Raw genomic sequence first — 7984 nt, 5'->3', positions numbered from 1 at the left:
TTCCTCTCATATGATTTCTATATAAACCTCATGTCTTCTCATTTAACAAAACTATAAAACCAAAACTATAAAAATATATAAAGTTTTTAAAATGTTTTAAATTCCAATTAAACTCTGCTGTTTGGGTTTAATTTGAAAAGGATTTATGAACCAGTTTTAAAATTAAAGAGAAAACGTTTTCAAAATAAAAACCTTCCCCTTTCTCCCTGGCAGGCCACCTTCTTCCCCGGCGGCCAGGCCTTGCCAACTCCCTCTCTCCTTTTCAGCAGCCCATCTCAGCAGCAGCACGGGCCAGTCCCGCAGTCTCTTCCTCAGCCCAGCCCAACATCCACGCCCCTTCCTCCTTTTGGCCCGTACCCCTTCGGCGAGGAGACGTGCCTCACCTCGTCGTCTTTCCCTTCACGCCAGGAGCGTGAGCTCCTGGACAGCGACAGCGGCTGTGGCCACCTCCTCCCTCACGCGCTCCACCCCTCGCTTTTTCTTCTGGACCACGCCTGCTCCTCCTTATCTTCCCAACCACTCCGCCTCCTCCTTTCGTTTTTCCCCTTCTGCACGAAAGAAGCAGAGAAAAGGAGAGGGTTTCTCCCAAACGAGCACCACCGGGCGAAACCACCGCAGAAGCTCCTCCTCGCCGTTGCTTCCGGCCGCCCCGCGCCGAACCGAGACCACCACCAGAACCGCCTCACCTTCCTCTCCATCCCCATCCAAGGAATCGTCCCAGCCTGGTCTAAATCGACGGCAAACCGCCGTTTCCTTCTCCGACCTGCCCCGTTCCGATGAAGATTCCGGCGCCGCTAGTGAACCTCCGGCGCCCTCGGCCGCGTTTTTGTCTTCCGGGTAAACGTCCGCATCCCCTCGACCTCCTTTCCCTCTCGCTCTCCTCATGGTTCGTTTTCTCGCCGTTGACCGCTTCTCCCCCCCGCCGCAGATGATCACCGCCGGCATCACCCGACGGTCCCCCTCACCCGGCGCCACCTCCCCTTGGTCTGCGCCGACGAGGCGCACCCGTCGCCCTCTTCTTCGCATCCGGGGATGACCTGCGTCGCCCGCTCTCTGCCTCGCCTCGCCGCGGTGACCACGCCTTCCTGGAACACGCGCGGCGTCACCGTGTCGAGCACCTTCTGTGCGTGCACGCTTGGTCTCCACGTCATCCGCCATGCTGGCGCCGCGCAGGCGTCACGGGCCCCACCTGTCAGCGTCCGCAGCTAGCCCAACCTCGGTGAGAATATCTCCCCAGATCCAGATCTGAGCGTTTTGCAAAAAGGCACCTCCATGTTTCTACATCTTAACCCGCGGCCCCTGGCTTTGTCCGTTTTCTGGAAAACCCCCTGCAGGTTCTGTTCCGACCCACCATCCCAGTCAGCCGCCAAGTCAGCTCCTGGACCCGCGCGTCAGTGTCTCTGGCTGGCTATCTCTTCGGTGAGAAACGCCCAGGCTTTTCCTATTTTCTGAAAATTGCATATATGTGCCAAATCTTGCATAAATCATATCTTTCAAACTGTTTATCGAAATGCAAAGTGTTATATATGAAAATTGATCAGAAAAATGTGCTGAACATTAATATGCCATCCATTCATCTGTTTGCATCTCGCATCATGTCGCGCGTTGATAGTTCGTGCATTTCACCTCACATACATGCGGAGTATTTCGGATACCGACTAGGGATTCCCCGCTCCGTTTAATATTGAAGTATCTCACCCCTGCCATGCTATGCCATGCTAATCAACCATTAACTTTGCCGGTAGAAATGCAACCCCAACCTTAATTTGTTTGTTCGGGATTCCGATCCCGCTTAAGTTGGATAAATGCATCGCATCATACATGCCATGTCATGCATATCATCTTGATCATGCTGGATCTTCTTTACCCGTAGTTGTAAGACTTGCATCCGTTGTGTGTACCAGCATTTGCTTCTTCCCGGATAGGATCACGAAGTGTTGATGTGAGATACGATGAGTTCTCCGACAAGTTCTTCTGCAGCTTTTCACAGGCGAGCCCTCTCTCTTCACCTATTTTACTCTCTCCCTCGCACTGCTATCCTTATGTTGCGATTCTTTATCGAGTCACGTGTCCTATTCCACTTGTTTACCATAATAATCCTATATGTACCATTCCTTATCCATAGCCGTTGCTTGATGTTTGAGCCTTGCGAGTCGTAGGCGTGTTTAGGATCTGTTGTTTATCTCGATTTGTTATCGGGATATGTTGGGTTGTTGGGAGGTTATCACATGCTATATCAGTTGTTGGAGATACACATGCTTTACTTATTTGTTAACAACTAAAATTGTAAGCAGAGGCATCTGTGAGCCCCTTTGCGAAAGCATCGGAACTTTGACTCGCTAATGTCCCCTAGGACCCGAGTTCTTGTTATCTGTTCCGAGATTGAGCGCTCTACCCATGCGTGGGGACGATTATTGGGACCCCCCCTCACCCATTACCATTTCTCAAGTCTGTTGAAAAGGGGGCCACAACCTTGGTTTTATTTGCCTATGCCATGTATGCCATGCTTTACTTACTGTTGCCTTCGGGTGTTTATTATTGTTGCCTTCGGGTGTTTATTACTGTTTCCTTCGGGTGTTTACTTCTGTACTGTACCCCGCGGGATGTTTAGCGAAAGCGTGTGGTTCGCACGCCTAGCCGCCGTCGCAAACCCTGAGTCCGCTTCGGAGTACGGCCGGACTTCGTTACGGGTAGCTTAGTCGGGTGGCCCCCTAGACTTTCTTGTTGAACTGGGAACGGTCTTGTTGTGAGACATCCACCTGTCGTAAGTGGGTCGAGCATGCGTATGGTTACATTTGGGCAACCCCTGCAGGGTGTAAATCTTATCGATAAGCCGTGTCCGCGGTTATGGACGACTTGGAATTGTATAGCTTGATCATAGAACAACTTACACCTTTATGTTGTTGATAATAATTTGCTAATAACTTGATTAGTAATATAGCATTACTACAACCGATACCTAATAAAAATTGTCCACCGTTGAGTGCCTTTTACATTGCCTCTTCGCAATTGTTGAAGGGGATATGTGTAATCGGCTGGGTTATGCTTGTGTAGTATTTATCTCGTTACCTTATGCGCTCTCGTATCTTATCCGAGTAGACGGATGTTGTAGTGTGTCTCTATTGGTTATAGTTTTGCTGCCGCTAAACCTACCATATAGCCCTGGGCGATATATATATATACTCGCTCGGCGAGCATAGCCATTTCCGAGTCTCGCTAAGTACGTGCCGGAGTTCGTTCCTTGGTACTTACTCTCGCCTTTTCCCTTTCTCTTTGCTTCCTCCCTCTTGTCGGCAACCGATGGCCCGACTTTGACAGGTACGAGATGATGACGTTAGCAAGGTTACCCTTCCGGCTTGGCCTGGGCAGGGTTATGGACGCCACTGGTTATCTTCAGGACTATTAGTCCAATTTGTATCTTGTCCGTACTCGGACGTATTCGATATTCTGTATGATTCTGATCTTTGTACTGTATATTTGTATCTTGACTCGTTGGAGTCGTTGTTGTAATATATGTATCTTGTGGGCTCTATTGTAATCCTGTTGTAATGTTACCGCTCGTGTTAATTCCTCTGGCATCACGTGTGTGATTCATCGCGCACGTCGTGTCGGAGGGCGTCTCTGAATTGATATCGTGCGGATTTCGGCGGGTTCGCTGGGATCCTCATGGTACCGGTTTGGGGGCGTCACATGCATCATTAAAACTGCTGAGCCCATCTTAATGGCTATAAAGAAAGAACTTCTTGGGAGATAACCCATGTGTTATTTTGCTACAGTATTTTTTTTTATATTTGTGTCTTGGAAGTTGTTTACTACTGTAGCAACCTCTCCTTATCTTAGTTTTATGTTTTGTTGTGCCAAGTAAAGTCTTTGATAGTAAAGTAAGTACTAGATTTGGATTACTGGCGCGATTACAGATTTCTTTTCTGTCACGAATCTGGGTCTACCTCCCCGTAGGTAGCTCAGAAAATTAAGCCAATTTACGTGCATGATCCTCAGATATGTACGCAACTTTCATTCAATTTGAGCATTTTCATTTGAGCAAGTCTGGTGGCCTAATAAAATCCATCTTTACGGACTGTTCTGTTTTGACAGATTCTGCCTTTTATTTCGCATTGCCTCTTTCGCTATATTGGATGAATTTCTTCGATCCATTAATGTCCAGTAGCTTTATGCAATATCCAGAAGTGTTAAGAATGATTGTGTCACCTCTGAACATGTGAATTTTTATTATGCACTAACCCTCTAATGAGTTGTTTCGAGTTTGGTGTGGAGGAAGTTTTCAAGGATCAAGAGAGGAGTATGATGCAATATTATCAAGGAGAGTGAAAGCTCTAAGCTTGGGGATGCCCGGTGGTTCACCCCTGCATATTCTAAGAAGACTCAAGCGTCTAAGCTTCGGGATGCCCAAGGCATCCCCTTCTTCATCGACAACATTATCCGGTTCCTCCCCGAAACTATATTTTTATTCCGTCACATCTTATGTACTTTACTTGGAGCGTCTGTTTGTTTTTGTTTATGTTTGAATAAGTTCATCATGCTTGTGTGGGAGAGAGGCACGCTCCGCTGGTTCGTATGAACACATGTGTTCTTAGCTCATAGTATTCATGGTGAAGTTTCTTCTTCGTTAATTTGTTATATGGTTGGAATTGGAAAATGATACATGTAGTAAATTGCTATAATGTCTTGGATAATGTGATACTTGGCAATTGTTGTGCTCATGTTTAAGCTCTTGCATCATATACTTTGCACCCATTAATGAAGAAATACTTAGAGCTTGTTAATTTGGTTTGCATATTTGGTTTCTCTAGAGTCTAGATAACATCTAGTATTGAGTTTTGAACAACAAGGAAGACGGTATGGAGTCTTATAATGTTTACCATATGTCTTTTATGTGAGTTTTGCTGTACCGTTCATCCTTGTGTTTGTTTCAAATAACCTTGCTAGCCTAAACCTTGTATCGAGAGGGAATACTTCTCATGCATCCAAAATACTTGAGCCAACCACTATGCCATTTGTGTCCACCATACCTACCTACTACATGGTATTTATCCGCCATTCCAAAGTAAATTGCTTGAGTGCTACCTTTAAAATTCCATCATTCACCTTTGCAATATATAGCTCATGGGACAAATAGCTTAAAAACTATTGTGGTATTGAATATGTACTTATGCACTTTATCTCTTATTAAGTTGCTTGTTGTGCGATAACCATGTTTACGGGGACGCCATCAACTATTCTTTGTTGGATATCATGTGAGTTGCTATGCATGTCCGTCTTGTCTAAAGCAAGAGAGATCTACCACCTTCATGGTTGGAGCATGCATATTGTTAGAGAAGAACTTTGGGCCGCTAACTAAAGCCATGATTCATGGTGGAAGTTTCAGTTTGGACATATATCCTCAATCTCATATGAGAATAATAATTGTTGCCACATGCTTATGCATTAAAGAGGAGTCCATTATCTGTTGTCCATGTTGTCCCGGTATGGATGTCTAAGTTGAGAATAATCAAAAGCAAGAAATCCAAAATGCGAGCTTTCTCCTACAGGCGGCATGGAGGTACCCCATTGTGACACTTGGTCAAAACATGTGCATTGCAAAGATCCGGTAGTCCAAGTTAATTAGGACAAGGTGCGGGCACTATTAGTATACTATGCATGAGACTTGCAACTTGTAAGATATAATGTACATAACTCATATGCTTTATTACTACCGTTGACAAAATTGTTTCATGTTTTCAAAATAAAAGCTCTAGCACAAATATAGCAATCGATGCTTTCCTCTTTGAAGGACCATTCTTTTACTTTTATGTTGAGTCGAGTTCACCTATCTCTCTCCACCTCAAGAAGCAAACACTTGTGTGAACTGTGCATTGATTCCTACATACTTGCATATTGTACTTGTTATATTACTCTATGTTGACAATTATCCATGAGATATACATGTTACAAGTTGAAAGCAACCGCTGAAACTTAATCTTCCTTTATGTTGCTTCAATGCCTTTACTTTGATTTATTGCTTTATGAGTTAACTCTTATGCAAGACTTATTAATACTTGTCTTGAAGTACTATTCATGAAAAGTCTTTGCTTTATGATTCACTTGTTTACTCATGTCATTACCATTGTTTTGATCGCTGCATCCACTACATATGCTTACAAATAGTATGATCAAGGTTATGATGGCATATCACTTCAGAAATTATCTTTGTTATCGTTTTACCTGCTCGGGACGAGCAGAACTAAGCTTGGGGATGCTTGATACGTCTCCGACGTATCGATAATTTCTTATGTTCCATGCCATATTATTGATGATACCTACATGTTTTATGCACACTTTATGTCATATTCGTGCATTTTCCGGAACTAACCTATTAACAAGATGCCGAGGTGCCGGTTCTCGTTTTCTGCTGTTTTTGGTTTCAGAAATCCTAGTAACGAAATATTCTCGGAATCGGACGAAATCAAGACCTAGGTTCCTATTTTCACCGGAAGCATCCAGAACACCCGGGAAGGACCAGAGGGGGGCACTGGGCCCCCAGATGATAGGGTGGCGCGGCCTGGGCCCTGGCCGCGCCAGCCTATGGTGTGGCCACCCCTTTGACCCTCCTGCGCCGCCTCTTCGCCTATATAAAGCCTCCGTCGCGAAACCCCTGAGGCGAAGAACCACGATACGGAAAACCTTCCAGAGCCGCCGCCATCGCGAAGCCAAGATCTGGGGGACAGAGTCTCCGTTCCGGCACCCTGCCGGAGCGGGGAAGTGCCCCGAAGGCTTCTCCATCGACACCGCTGCCATCTCCACCGCCATCTTCATCACCGCTGCTGCTCCCATGAGGAGGGAGTAGTTCTCCATCGAGGCTCTGGGCCGTACCGGTAGCTATGTGGTTCATCTCTCTCTCCTATGTGCTTCAATACAATAATCTCATGAGCTGCCTTACATGATTGAGATTCATATGATGATGCTTGTAATCTAGATGTCATTATGCTAGTCAAGTGAGTTTTACTTATGTGATCTCCGGAGACTCCTTGTCCCACGTGTGTAAAGGTGACAAGTGTGTGCACCGTGTGGGTCTCTTAGGCTATATTTCACAGTAATACTTATTCACCGTTGAATGGCATAGTGAGGTGCTTATTTATATCTCTTTATGATTGCAATGTGTTTGTATCACAATTTATCTATGTGCTACTCTAGCAATGTTATTAAAGTAGTTTTATTCCTCCCGCACGTGTGCAAAGGTGACAAGTGTGTGCACCGTGTTAGTACTTGGTTTATGCTATGATCATGATCTCTTGTAGATTGCGAAGTTAACTATTGCTATGATAATATTGATGTGATCTATTCCTCCTACATATGCATGAAGGTGACAGTGTGCATGCTATGCTAGTACTTGGTTTAGTCTTTTGATCTATCTTACACTAAAGGTTACTACAATATGAGCATTATTGTGGAGCTTGTTAACTCCGGCATTGAGGGTTCGTGTAATCCTACGCAATGTGTTCATCATCCAACAAAAGTGTAGAGTATGCATTTATCTATTCTGTTATGTGATCAATGTTGAGAGTGTCCACTAGTGAAAGTGTAATCCCTAGGCCTTGTTCCTAAATATCGCTATCGCCGCTTGTTTACTCGTTTTTATCGCGTTACTACTGCTGCATTACTACCGCTTGTTTACTCGTCCCGGGCAAAGCACTTTTCTCGGTGCCGTTGCTACTACTTATTCATACCACCCGTATTTCACTATCTCTTCGCCGAACTAGTGCACCTATTAGGTGTGTTGGGGACACAAGAGACTTCTTGCTTTGTGGTTGCGGTGGTTGCATGAGAGGGATATCTTTGACCTCTTCCTCCCTGAGATCGATAAACCTTGGGTGATCCACTTAAGGGAAACTTGCTGCTGTTCTACAAACCTCTGCTCTTGGAGGCCCAACACTGTCTACAAGAATAGAAGCTCCCGTAGACATCACATGCCCATGGCATGCCACCG

The 7984-nt window shown here is 45.2% G+C and overlaps 1 long non-coding RNA gene across 1 annotated transcript; it reads left to right on the top strand.

Annotated features, from left to right (window-relative positions):
* The first annotated feature begins 1107 nt into the window (after positions 1-1107).
* On the top strand, positions 1108-1953 carry LOC124682135. The gene is made up of 3 exons (XR_006996165.1): positions 1108-1219; positions 1335-1419; positions 1905-1953. It is a non-coding gene; the product is annotated as an uncharacterized LOC124682135 (long non-coding RNA).
* Positions 1954-7984: the final 6031 nt, after the last annotated feature.

Source organism: Lolium rigidum, unplaced genomic scaffold, assembly GCF_022539505.1.
Source record: "Lolium rigidum isolate FL_2022 unplaced genomic scaffold, APGP_CSIRO_Lrig_0.1 contig_68694_1, whole genome shotgun sequence".
NCBI lineage: Eukaryota > Viridiplantae > Streptophyta > Magnoliopsida > Poales > Poaceae > Lolium > Lolium rigidum.
This window is presented reverse-complemented; position numbering and strand designations above follow the sequence as displayed.